This window comes from Vipera berus (assembly GCF_964194415.1).
Source record: "Vipera berus genome assembly, chromosome: 1".
Classification (NCBI taxonomy): Eukaryota; Metazoa; Chordata; class Lepidosauria; order Squamata; family Viperidae; genus Vipera; species Vipera berus.
The window spans coordinates 110,452,017-110,465,489 of NC_138202.1; the positions used below are offsets into that span (position 1 = coordinate 110,452,017).

Genomic DNA, 13,473 nt, shown 5'->3' on the forward strand with positions numbered 1-13,473 from the left:
AGTTTTTTTATATTCCCTTCTTGTGTGCAGCATCTTAGCTTGTATATGGGCAGTAGGATTCCTCTGGGCAAGCCTCATGGCTGCCTTCAATTTCCTTTTCTGCCGCTGGCAATCAGGATCAAACCAGCGAGGTCTACCCACTTGGGCTCTTTTTGTAGTAGGTTTAGCTGTTAGGTGTTTCTTCAGTATGTTACAAAGATTGGAGAATGCATTGAAGGCTGACATCCAGTCAGTAGTAGATGACTGTATTGTTCTAGCCCACTTAGTAGCATTCTCTGTTTTAAGGCATTCTAATATTGCCTCAGAGGCAAGGTGGTCTGGCTTGGTTGATTGGCTAGATGGTAAAAATGCCAGATGTCAACTTGACTTTGGAGCTGGGTCAATATCATCTAAGCTTCCCATATAAACACAGTTGTTGTGAGGTTCGATATTTCTCCTCATGGGTTGCAGAACTTGCTGTTGCTCCTCTACATCTCGGCCGCCAGTGTGCCTCCACTCTTGCTCCAATAATGATCCTTTTTCCAATGGGCAGGTACTCTGGCTTAAGTCTATAAATGTAGATTTATGTCCATTTTTGGAGGGGCATGGCTGAGGGTTCATCTTGTGGAAAGATGTTGTGGGAACTTCTAAATCAAATGAGGATGTAAGCTGGATTATGTCCTTAGTGTTTGTCAGCTTAGGAGGCACTGTATGATGAAGCCCTTTGTCTTTCAGTTATTTCTCAGAGGCTGGGTCAGTCAGCGCAGTTACTCCACTCTCAGCCTGTGTGACAACACCTTTTTTACTGTTGAGGTAAAGGCAGATTGTTGATTAAGTATCTTGTCACAAGGTTGTGTGGTTAGTGGAGCCAAATTAAATAGAGGCTTTGCTCTAGATTGAGTTGTTGTCAATGCCTCTTTTAGGTCATCCAATCTTTGAATGATGTTAACTTGCTCAGGTTCTGGCAATGCACTGAATAGGTCAATCAACATTTCCTCTGGCACATCCTCAGCAGTTCCTGCAGCTGTGGGTAACACAGTTCGTATATTGCTTCTTTGCTTTCTCAGGGTCAGTTCAGTTGCAGCAGCCTCAGGCTTAGTAGTGTGAGGGCTGTTGCAGCCTAGATTTAAAGCAACAGTTCCCTCTTGATGACGCTGTTTCAGGAGTGGGCACACTTTGTCTGAACAAAAGACCCTTATTGGAAATATTGAGAAAATGCTCAGAAAGGGTTTCATTCTGAAGAGCATGGAGGGAATTGTGGGCTGCTTGAACAGTAGGAGAATTCTTATACATTGTGTTCTTGCTGGCAGCCACTCTGCATGTAGTAGATCTATCAGAGTGAATTCACAGCGGAGCAGCTGGCTCAGGGACAGCCTAATAGCTTTTCTATTGCTCCAACGCCCTCTATTTACTCTCTTGTCATAAATTTGCAAAGTAACCTGGTTAGTTTGCAGACTGTAGTTATATTGGTCATCTCTTAGACCTTTGCCTGATTGAGTGTTTTCTCTGTAGGTGTTCAAATTTTTGGGAGGAGAACAAGGTCCTTCTCTACTTTCATTTTCTGAGTTAGCCATCCCATGTCTGTCCATGGTTATCCTCCCAAGTCCTTCTACAGTATTTGGGTGGCTCCTAACAAACTTTGCAAAAGATTCTTTCAGGCAGTCGACCTTATTTATGACAATTGACAAGAGATCATATATTGAGTTTACAGTTTGAGCTGTAAGCAAGCATTGTCTAGAGAGGAAGTCTGTCACATTTTCCCCCTTCAAATTTGCTACATCTCTCTCCTGTGTAAAAAAGGCTGTTGCCGGATTCCAAGGAGGGGAGCCATTCTCCAAGAGGGAGGACGACAACTCCACACGCTGTCTGCTCTCCAGTTCGGTTTGTAAGTCCCATTCCAATGAGTCACATAAATTAAATTTATCTGATAAGGTGCCTGAGAATGAGTTACTTACTGGAGCAGATGTGTCTGTTTGCAATATAATCCTCCATTTTCTGCTGCTTCAAAGGCTTGGATATACTTTCTGCTGCAGAGTGCTGTCTCCTCCTTCTTTTCCCCATTCAGGTTTGTTAAAACAGGTTTTAAAAAAAAGTTTAAAACTATGGTTTAAAAGGTTAAAATGGGTTAAAAATGGGTTTAAAAAGTTTAAAAGGGATAGGTTAAAATACAATATTAAAAGAGTTTAAAAAGTTAAAATAAAAATAAAGTAAAATAAAATAAAACTTTTACTTTTGGAGGAGCTCTTTACAGCCTTTGCTGCCTCTCCACCATCTTGGCTCCGCCTCTAGATCGGCAAACCTGGTATATAAAAGGAACAAGGGGGCACAATACCTTGTAAGACAGAGCAGGGGGCTCCAGTTGTATCCTTGCATGCACAAGGGTTTTCCTTTTCTGCAGGTCATAGCTATACCTTACAAGAGTTGATGACACTATCCAGCAAGGCTGGGCCACGGGAAGCATTTGAAGAGGAGATGCATCCTGGTATAGGCAGCCTTACAACTCAGGCTGATCCAGCAGGCTGTATAAACCAGATTAATCCATATTTCCTTTTTTATCTCATGTTTTTAGTTTCTAGCATTTACTATCTCCTCCTTTTCTGTGCTTTACATAATGCAAATTCTCCCAAAAGGGAATAGCATGAAGGATGCATATATAAGCATAGTTATGTTTGTTTTGGAGTACCTTGGTACAATTCACAGGGTTCCTGAGTTGCCATGCTATGTGTACCAACTTTGTGTTCCTTGAGATACGTTTAAATTAGAATTAGCTAGTGTAAAGGCCAGCTCTCTGGCATTGGCTCTTCCTAAGCCATTGTCTTTAAAGGAAAGGAATGAGACATACAGTACCTCAAAAATAAATGTCCCTTGGTAATAGTGCTTGGTTGAACTGTCATTTCAATGCCTCGAATCCTGTCTTCAAGGCTTAAAAGCACAGGAAACAACCTCTGCCTAAGGAAAGTGCAGAACAGTGGTATCTGAATAGGGTTTATTGATGCTGTTCCCAGGTTTAACCTGAATAACAGGCTATGAGAAGGTTGTGTGTTGAAGTCAACCCCTTTTCCAAAATATTGATACTGACAACCTGATGTATGATCCTTTCAAAGGAAGCTTTGTGGTCCTGAGAGCAGGAATGTATGCTACATCCATCTAATTCCCTTGGGGTGACAACACAGCAGGTTGACACATTGCCTTCTTCTAGAATATGTTTGGAGGTGAGGGTGGGGGGGAGTGACTGTTATTTTCCAGTGCAAGTTGGAGGAATCCAAAAAAATCATCCCCCTTTTGCAGTAAAAAAAGACACAGAAACAAAAGAGGGAGCACCCCAGACCTGTTTCAAGTCACTTCCAAAATGACTGAAAAGCCCACCTAAGCACAAAACAGTCACTTTCAATGGAAAACCACTTGAATTCAAGACATGTTTCAAACCACTAATTTTTTAAAAAAACAGTATACCATCAGGAATGCAGGCTCTTCCTCCTCCTCCAAAAAATTGAACGTGTCATCTTATGTTTGCTGTTGAGAACAGCAGAAAATGTGGAAAACAAAATAACGGGGTGGAGGTGGTGCTGAACAGCATGGATCCCTTGCCTTTAAAACTTGATGCTTGAGGGAAGCTGGTTACTAATGAATTTTAGTTTTAAGGCTTTTTTAACATCTAAATAGGGCTTCTTTCTTTTCTCTTTCTCTTCCTTATGTATTCATTGCTTCTTCTCTCATCATCACTGTCCAGTTTTGTTCCCTCTTCCCTTCCCTTCCTAATGCAGCTACCCTTTCTAGATATGTACAAATGCACATATATCACACCTGCACACAGTAATTGGGCAGAGATATATATCCAGGGATTGGCAGGTTTATAGCTTGGATATATGGGGCATTTTGAGGGGAGGGCAGGCTGAAAATCCTTTTTTTTTCTCCTGGAAGGTGAAAAGTATTTGTAATAGCTCCCCTTTATCACCTCAAACCAGGAGGACTAATTTGTTCTATTGAAATTGAACCTTGCTAGCCACTACCTGTAGGAATTTTTCTCCTTGTTATCAAACTTTCAATAATTCTTTATCTCTTTCCAGTGCTACATGAGTTTTGTCCAACCGTAGACCTCTTTCTGAAAGTGGGGTCGAGTGACCAATGCACCATTTCAGGACCATAGCACCAATTTTATAAGGACACATCCAGCTACTTTTCTGAGCCGACGCTATTTGAAATTTGCAATTACAAAACTGAAAGAAAACAACTTCCAGCTTTCTATGTTTTGTGCAGAAGTATCTTACCAAGACTGTTATAGGCTGAAAATAAATACTATGTTTTTTTAGAGTGCTAAAGGCAATTGGAAAAAAAGACATTATTAATTCTGCTTTTGTTTGTCTTCTTTTCCCCCTAGTATACTACAGTTTCTTAATATTAAAAGGGTGTCCTTTATCTCTTTTCTTTACTACTCCCCAGAAATCTAGGTTTCTGCCCAAGGCTGAAAAGAATTCTGATAGTTGGTCGTCCCGTCCCCCGCCGCCAAAGGGGAGAATAGACCATTGATTACTAATCAGGTAGTAAAAAAAAATCATCAATTCAATCATCTCTGAATTTTTTCAGTCTGTTCTCACATTCAGTATTTAGATTGTTAAATCAATGCAGAACTCCCAGTTGGGGCCTCATGATCTCTCCCCAGTATCAACCATCTGATTTTTAAAGATAATATTTTTTTTTCAAATGAAAAAAACAATAGCAGCAGCCTCCTACTTAATATACAAGAATGCCTCTGGGTTTCACATGACCCCACAGGCATTCTTACAAAATAAAAGGAATTGGTTGCAGTTCATTGATTTATTTGGAAGTGTACCCAATTCCCCATTCTTTCCCAAGGAAAAAAAAATGGGAATTTAACAGCTCTGAAAGTAATGTCCCAGGGTGCAGGGAAGGGAAGGTGCCTGCACGAACCTAAAGTGGTCAGTAGACAGTGAGCTAATCTCATTTTTAAATGACTGGTGAAGCTGGTCAAATTATATCCATGGCAAAATTGTCAAAGATTATTGCCTGCTTAAAGGGGAAAATATTTTAAGATGCCTGCTTTAATATCAGAATATCTAAAGAATATTTAAAGATTATTCATTTTTAAGTAAAAGTTGGACAAAAAGAATCTCATGAGAAAATGGCAAGATAAAGAGGCTGCCGGGATATTATTGTGCCATGCTAAGTCCGTGTGAAAAAAGACTCTCAGACAGCTATTGCCAATAGCACTTATCCCATACTCTCAAACTTCAAATGTGTCCACCAATGCAAAATGATTGCAGTTTCAGACTATTTTATCTTCTTGATCTTTGATTTGATTTGCCTAATGTTCTGGTGAACTCGACATTTGTATATTATTTTCTGACTCTCAGTTAGTCTAATAAATATATTTGCCTAATATGGGTTTCAAATTATCTACCCTAATGAATTCATCCCATTAGAGTTTCCACCATTTAGATGTTGCAGGTATTGTATTGTTGCAGGTATTAAAAAAACTAGTGAATGTAATCAGTAGGACAAATGAACAAATTCAAATACCAGCGGTAATTTGTCTTCTCTCATATCTTTATTGCTTCTCCCAGAAAATATTTCTTTTCTTTTCTCTCAAACTATTTCTTTAAATATCTACAGACTTTTGCAGGTTTGGAATGATCTGAATTTCTAATGTAAAAGAGAAATGCATTTATAGACTGTGCTTATAAAAGACAAAGTACCAAGAAGAAGAAAAAGAGGAAGAAAGCAGAAACTCAACACACAGTTTATTTTCAGCAGATCACCTTTAGGATTGTAATCCATCTTGACATGAGGCACAGTTCATTTGCCAGTTTAAGGCCATTTATCATTTAGCTAAAAATCACTGCTGCATGAAGAAAGTATGCTGCAAAATATTTATTTGCAGACTTTTATACATTAATTTACAAAGACTGATGTGTCAGAAGAAAGCATAAACCTTTGTTTCGATTGGACAGAAATCCACATTTCTTTCAGAAGCCAGAATTTGTTGGCCAGTGCAAAGAAAAAAAATTATACAATATACTAAATCTTAATCAAAACTATATTGTTCATTATTAAACTTCAATGAAACTAATTTACATTTGCTCTCTCCTATACAACATTATCGGACAACTGACAATACTAATTTATTTAACCTCAGCATCCAAAAACATAACAACAGAATAAAAGAGAAAAGAAATTAACATAATGGAAGATTTTGAAAACTATTTTACTGTGACTCAAATAATAACATCAATTCAAATGTAATCCTTGATACCACTTTCCGAAGATGTTGTGGACACACGAATGTTTTTGATTTATTCTGTCAGTTTTAGAGATCAAATCAAGGTATGGGAAATGACCTTGATTTGTCTAGAGCAGGATTTCTCAAGCATTATGATACCCCCTACCATGATAAATGAATTTGTGCAAGCTTCTCATGAATAAAACAATGGGGTTAGGAAATATGCCAAGAAAAGAAATATGTACTTGCTAATAGATTTGTGACTTTCATCATACTTTCTAGACTTGGACTTAGCTTTATCAGTACCATTTTACTTTTCCCATTACTATCTAAAAGAACTTTCCATTTTGAATGGCTAGAAACTTAAAATAATGCATACAAATCCTGAACTTTGCCGATAAGTAGAGATTCTCCAATGATAGTGAGTATGCTACTAAATTTCACACTTAAAATTACAAAGCAGAGCCCATAGGTTTAACCATTTCTCAATGCTCACTTGACAAATGGGAGTCCACTGCAAACCGATGCAGGGAAAGCAGGGCCAGGTTTTCACAATGTTCCTTCTGTGCTTGCACGCAACTGCAGCTTTAAAAATAAAACACACACACACACACATACACACACACACACACACACACACACACACACAGAGAGAGAGAGAGAGAGAGAGAGAGAGAGAGAGAGAGAGAGAGAGAGAGAGAGAGAGAACATTCAATTGCTTGCAACCCTCTTGGAGGATCACAACTCCCAGTCTCAGTATTCCTGTCTTTGAGTATTGTTGTCCACAATAGCAAGGAACAGATAGCTGTTATACTAGAAAAGCAGAACAAATGCCTGCAAATTGGAATATCACTTTTATGTATTAGTAGAGGCTTTTTTATATGAAGAATGAAAATCTATACAAATCTCTCTGGTAAGACTTATAGATTTATCTAAAGCAATGGAATGGTGACTGCAAAAAACTGACAAAGCCCAGCCTTTTGGTGGCTGGAGGAGGCTGTTAAGATTTGGAGGGAAGAAAAATCCCACAGTGAGGATAAAGATGCAACACGGCATTCCACTTGGGAACAGTTTCCTCCCTTCAAAGCATGTTTCTATATGTGTTAAGACTACTTTAAGCGGCTTCTAAGTGAGGACATATGTGGTTAGATGTCCCTGTGAACATCTCTGTGAGCAGGGACAGCACTATAGCGAAAATCAATGGCCAAGCAATTAATACCCTCAAAAACTTCTACTAGATTAACTAGACCAGACCGTCCCTTGGTGGAGCCATGTTGGTTATTCTTGAGCAAGTTTGTCTCCAAATTTTTGGTAATTTTATCTTTAACAGCAGTTTCCACAATCTTCCCCAAAAACAGTTGGTAAGCTGATGGGCCTCTACAGTTTCGTGGATCTTCCCATGAGCTATGTTGGTGACTTTCCAATCTTCAACTACATATGCCAAGTACAGAAACAGCTTTCATATTTTAATAAGGAAGTCCAGAATCTCAGCTTTATGCTCTTTAATAACCTTTGGTTGGATACCATCAGGGCCTGGTAATTTTTTGATGTTCAATTTGTCAGTGGGGCCTAGCCAGTGCTTTTTTTGTAAAAGAAAAAGGTGCCGGAACTCACACATGTCATACAACCCACCTTGCCTACCCTACAAGGTTCCATCCAAAAAAGGTGCCGGAACTCCGTTCTGAGCGTTCTATGAGGAAAAAAGCCCTGGGCCTAGCACTTCTTCTATTGTCACCACTATATAATTTTATTTTAATTCGGGGTTTTTTAATTGCACAGGGTTTGTTTAATCTTTTTTAAAATGGTTTTAACTTTTGTATCGCTGGTTTTTTAACTCCCTGTAAACCGCCCTGAGTCCTCAGGGAAAGGGCGGTATATAAATGGAATAAAATAAATAAATAAATAAATATGGCTCCTGAGAATATGAGCTCTGGCACAGCGATCTGGCCCAATTTTTCTTCTGTCCAGACAGAAGAATCCATTCATATTCTCTGAATTTGCCTTTTCTCTTCATTGCACGTTTTTGACTCCTTCAACCAAGGGACCAATAGTCTCCTGGCTGGTTTCCCACTTCTAATGAATATGAAGAATCTGTTATTATGTCTCTTCACCGTTTGGCAATATACTCCTCAAATTTTTCTTTTTCCCTTCTTCATTTTATATTTTGTTTGTCAGAGTTGTATCTTCTTCATTGGGGCAGGACTTTCACATTCTAAATGACACTTTCTTGTTTCTAATAGCTTTCTTTATAGTCAACCATGCAGGCCTCTTTTTGGATTTTGGAGCCATTTTCTTAATTTTAAGAATACAGTAAGTCTTTATTACTTACTTTCTGGAGTAATACCTCTATTAGCAAGCTTTCTGAATGAAATGAGTTTACTGTTTCAGCCTTCCCTTTCAGTTTCTTCTTAATGTCTTAATTTCGAAAAATCCCCCCTTTTTTAAATCAAATAACTTGCTGTATAGGTCATTATTTCTTTGAATATCAAATGTTTGTACAATATGGTCAGTAGTCCAATTTGACTACACATACATCTGTCACCAAATCCTGCATTATATTTAAGGATGAGTCTAGTATTACCTCTTCCTTGTTTATTCCATGACCAAGTACTATAGCGTACAGTTTTTTATAGTACATAAGAATTTTACTTCTCTGTAATGATTTGAACAAACATTGACCTGGTCAATATGTGGGTAACTGAAATCTCCCAGGTTGACGTCATGAATACCACCAGGTTATAAAGTTATTTGACCAACCCCAATGTAACTATTAGTAATGAAGACCATCCAAACTCAATTAATGATCAATCCAGCAATTAGACTGCTATCCCTACTATCTTTTACCGTTGGCTATGCTGACTACAGTATCCAAAATAACATCTTAAAGTACAATTACTTCTTTTCATCTATACCATCAGCACTTCCATTCTATTCTTTAGTCCTGCCTTCCTCCTCAAAGGTTGGAATCAAAACTTCCATGATTCTCAGCTACATTTGTTTTGATCTAAATACAATAGATTAGGTAAAGGTGGCTGAGTTATGTCACAATCTAGCTCCGTCCCATTTCAGCTACCTAGGCTTTCTCCAAATCTGAAACAAATGTGTTGTGAAAAGGAGTTAAAGTTCTTATGTTATTCTAAAACTTCTGGCATTTCTCCTATAAAAAGAGGTTAAGATATAGTTCTGCCACTACTATCACTGGGAATGTGGTATAAAACTTAATATTATTAGAAAATCTGAAGTGGACTTATTTCCTTATTTATTCCTCTGTAAATTTATATTTAATCATGTAGTACAAAAATACAATCATCTACTTTATCCATTACAGGGGCTAAATATTTCCTAATCATTTTTTAGATATCTCATGATTGACTACAGAACAGATGGCTAAGCAGAAACCCTTGAAAATGTTCACTTTCAGAATTTTTAAACACAAAGATTTCAAAATCAAGCCATGAGTAAAAACAAATTACTTATACAAGAACAGAGTACCAAAACATTTAACAGCTATCCAGCCAATTATTATTAAAGATTCTTAGAAACATAACAATAAAAATCAACGACAAAGACACTGTAATATTAAGCTAACACATTTAGTGCAAGCAAACAAAAATAAAGTAGCTAGTAGGACCATCATGCCATCTGAATAAAAACACTAGAGATGCAAAATAAAAAAAGCATTACTTTGACAGTCAGCGTCTCTCAAAGTTTACTTGAGAAGATTGGTCAATCTCTAAAAAAAAATAGTTGCTAAAGGTTATTTTGTTTTCTTCCTCTCTTTTCAGGTCAGTCAAGTTGAGGATTATGATTTGGGATTTATCTTTAATGTCAAAAAGCACTCAAACTATTTTAAGTAAAATTGTGAGAACATCTTCTCCAGTTGGGTGTCTGTGTTTTGTGGTTAAAAAAAAAGAACCTAAATCTTTGATTACCTGAAAGAATGCATTTATAAAATGGAATCTAGTCCATAAAAAACATATAATTTTATTGCTATAATGTTATCATTTTTTACATGTCATAGAATTATTATTATTGTTATGGAACTTATGTTTGACATTCTTTACTCTCTCAGCATGATCTAACTTCTAACACGGTAGGCTGTATAATTTTTAACAAAATCCCATTCATAATTACAACACTGAGGAAGATATTTAATAAACCCTTGCAAGGCCTTCAGAGGGAAAATTTATAGTTGCTCATTCTCAAATGAACTTTGCTCATATTATTGTCAATATATTTCAAAGATCTAGAGGGGACTATGTAGTCCAACCCTCAGTTTTCTCCAAGACCCCAAATTAAAAATATATGACAGATCTAATCAGTAAAAGTCCACCTCATGTATAGATAACTGATTTCAGTGTCAAACAGCTTTTACCAAGAATGGGGGAGTGGGAGCAGAATGACAGAAGCACTGTCATAACAAGCCCTGCTCCCTTTTTTGTATAAATCCTGACATCACAATACATCCCCAAGAGAAAGATCTTGCGATATCACAGCAATGGTTTCATTATTTCAACAAAAGTAGCAAGATTCTGTGGATGTGCATGATTCTTTACCATTGGAAGGTTTTCCCTATTATACAACCTTCACCTGACTTCCTGTATCTTAAAGCCATTATTTCACATCCTAATTGTGAAATGATAAAAGAGAAGACTTGGCATTCTTCTCTATGACATTCCTTCAAGTATTGGAAGAGTGCTATCATATTTTCTTCTAGCAATTGCAATAGCACTTATACTTATATACCGCTTCACAATGCTTTACAGCCCTCTTTAAGCGGTTAACAGTCAGCATATTGCCCCCCCCCAACAATCTGGGTCCTCATTTTACCAACCTTGGAAGGATGGAAGGCTGAGTCAACACTGAGCTGGTGAGACTCAAACTGCCAAACTGCTGGCAGTCAGGAGTCAGCAGAAGTTGCCTGCAGTACTGCATTCTAACCATTGCACCACCACGGCTCTTCTATCTTCAAAATTCTTGGGTTCCAATGATTTAACAGGTTAGTCAATAAAGCTTTTTAACTTTCCAATGTTTAAACTATGTAAATTTAACCTCTGAAGAATAATAACTTCCCATTTTATTAGAAGTCTGAACAAATATATGTGAAGTGACAAGTTTACAAGAACAAGACATATTTAAAAATGTAATATACCACAGAGGCTGCAAATTATTCTTTGCAATGCCACACACTTTCGTTCTCCACCAACTTTAACCATTACATATAAGCATTTTTTTTAACTATTCAACAGAAAATAATTTAAATGTGCTAGGTGCCAGGTGTAATAAATAAATGAACCATACAATATCAACTAAACAATTAAACTAATGGAATGAAGATAAAATGAATATTTCAGAATAGGCTAATTTCCTCAAAGTGGATCAATTTGTAAACTAAGGCAATAAAACAGGCTGAATTGAGGTCAAGCATTCTGAACTAGCAAGGAAAGGAAAGAAAAAAGTTAAAACTTATTAGCAAATGCATTTTGTAATCCAACTATTTTACTCAACTTTGGACAGATCAACTACATTAAACTAGCTCCAAAGGCTAACACATAGCCTGTATAAAAATTTGCATCTTAGATCAAGACTAAATTAGCCTAAATTAGCCATATCTTAATTCCATTCAAAATAATGGGGTAACAATGACTAAATTGCACTGGTTACCAGTGGACTTTCAAGTGCAATTCAAACTTGCCAGTTATGACCTTTAAAATCCTTCAAGGCATGGGGCCTAGATGTTCAAGAGATCATCAATCTCCTTTGCATCTGGCTATCCTGTTTAATCTGACAGAGTTGGCATGCTCCAGACGGAATGGGAGAATTCACCACAGCCAACTTGCTGTGGCCACCTCTCCATGGCCACCTCTCCACGGCCAACTCTCCACGGCCAGCTCACCGTGGAACAATTCACCACAGCCAACTTGCTGCAGGACAACTCACCACTGGACAATTTAACAATTTAATTTAATTATTTAAAATAAATTTAAAAATATTTTCATTTTTGTCATTCACATTTCATTTTGTCCCTCCTTTTGCATCCAATCTTTAATATGTTTTAACTTTTTTCTTTCCTTTCCTTGCTAGTTCAGAATGCTTGACCTCAATTCAGCCTGTTTCACTGCCTTAGTTTACAAATTGATTCACTTTGAGGAAATTAGCCTATTCTGAAATATTCATTTTATCTTCGCTCCATTGGTTTAACTGTTTAGTTGATATTGTATGTTTCATTTATTCCACTGTTTCTTTGATATTAGTGTAAGTCTTGTCCTGCAGCAAGTTGACCATGGAGAGTTGGCTGTGGCGAGTTGGCCATGGCAAATTGTCATAGACCCTGCTCCAGATCCCAGTGATAAAACAATATCATCTCATGACATCCAGCAAGCAGGCTTTCTCTGTGACTGCTCAGCCTCCTAAAACAGCATTTCTCCTGCATGGACCTATTCAAAAAAGCTCTTTGAACCTGGACTATTATGGATGGCAGCTTCCGCAAGAGCATTCTTGTCAATGTGGAGTCATTTTGATTCTTCTATGTCCCTTAGCTTTTGTTGAATCATTGTTTTAGCAGTTTTTAATACTGTATGCTGCTTAGAGACTTTTGAATTCGGCGGCCTTATCAATTAAAGTCTGATATAATTGTAATCAGAGTCTAAATGGAATTAAAGCATGGCTAACAATGTTTCCAGATGTAGCTTAAATTATTCAATCATCCTTTTTCATTCAAAAAAAATTCATCTGGAGGACAGATAGGATACTTCAGATGATATCATTTTTCCACTGAAGTTTCCTGTATTTTTCCACTACTTTACCTGTTTCATTACTTTTCCTATTAAAAAAATTACATAGAAGAGACAGAATAGCTTGATAATGTTTATAACTGGTACCACAAGGAGGATTCTATTCATAAATATCTATAGTCTGGGCACAAACATACACATACACATATATTATAACCCTGTAGAACAGCTGAGGAAACTAAGAGGTCACACTATGTGTCAGATTGTCAAATATCACCTGGGAGAGATAATGGCCATGAGTTACATTTCAAAGATAGGAAAGTAAATTGCACCCATTCATACAAATAGAAATAATCTACCCAAAAGTCTTATAATGCATCATTGGAATTGTCTGAAAATTAGTTTCTTTCCCTTTTCTCCCATACTCCCTTCTATTTTTCTGTTAGTCAGCTTGGAGGAAAATTATTCTGGGTGTACTTTTTATAGAAAATGCACAGCAAGAGAGATAATTTCCTTTAAATG

The 13,473-nt window shown here is 37.2% G+C and overlaps 2 protein-coding genes and 1 long non-coding RNA gene across 3 annotated transcripts in view; 1 reads left to right on the forward strand and 2 right to left on the reverse strand.

Annotated features, from left to right (window-relative positions):
- Positions 1-13,473, reverse strand: part of TSPAN4 (tetraspanin 4) — a gene marked incomplete at its 5' end in the record, with an annotated part of 735,824 nt that overhangs the window by 524,319 nt on the left and 198,032 nt on the right. The gene's annotated exons all lie outside the window — the stretch shown is intronic.
- The window catches only part of CRACR2B (calcium release activated channel regulator 2B), a 794,336-nt gene that overhangs the window by 421,101 nt on the left and 359,762 nt on the right, over positions 1-13,473 (reverse strand). The gene's annotated exons all lie outside the window — the stretch shown is intronic.
- Positions 1,418-6,030, forward strand: LOC308659526. Its single transcript, XR_014024548.1, has 3 exons — positions 1,418-1,864; positions 4,047-4,517; positions 5,611-6,030. It is a non-coding gene; the product is annotated as an uncharacterized lncRNA (long non-coding RNA).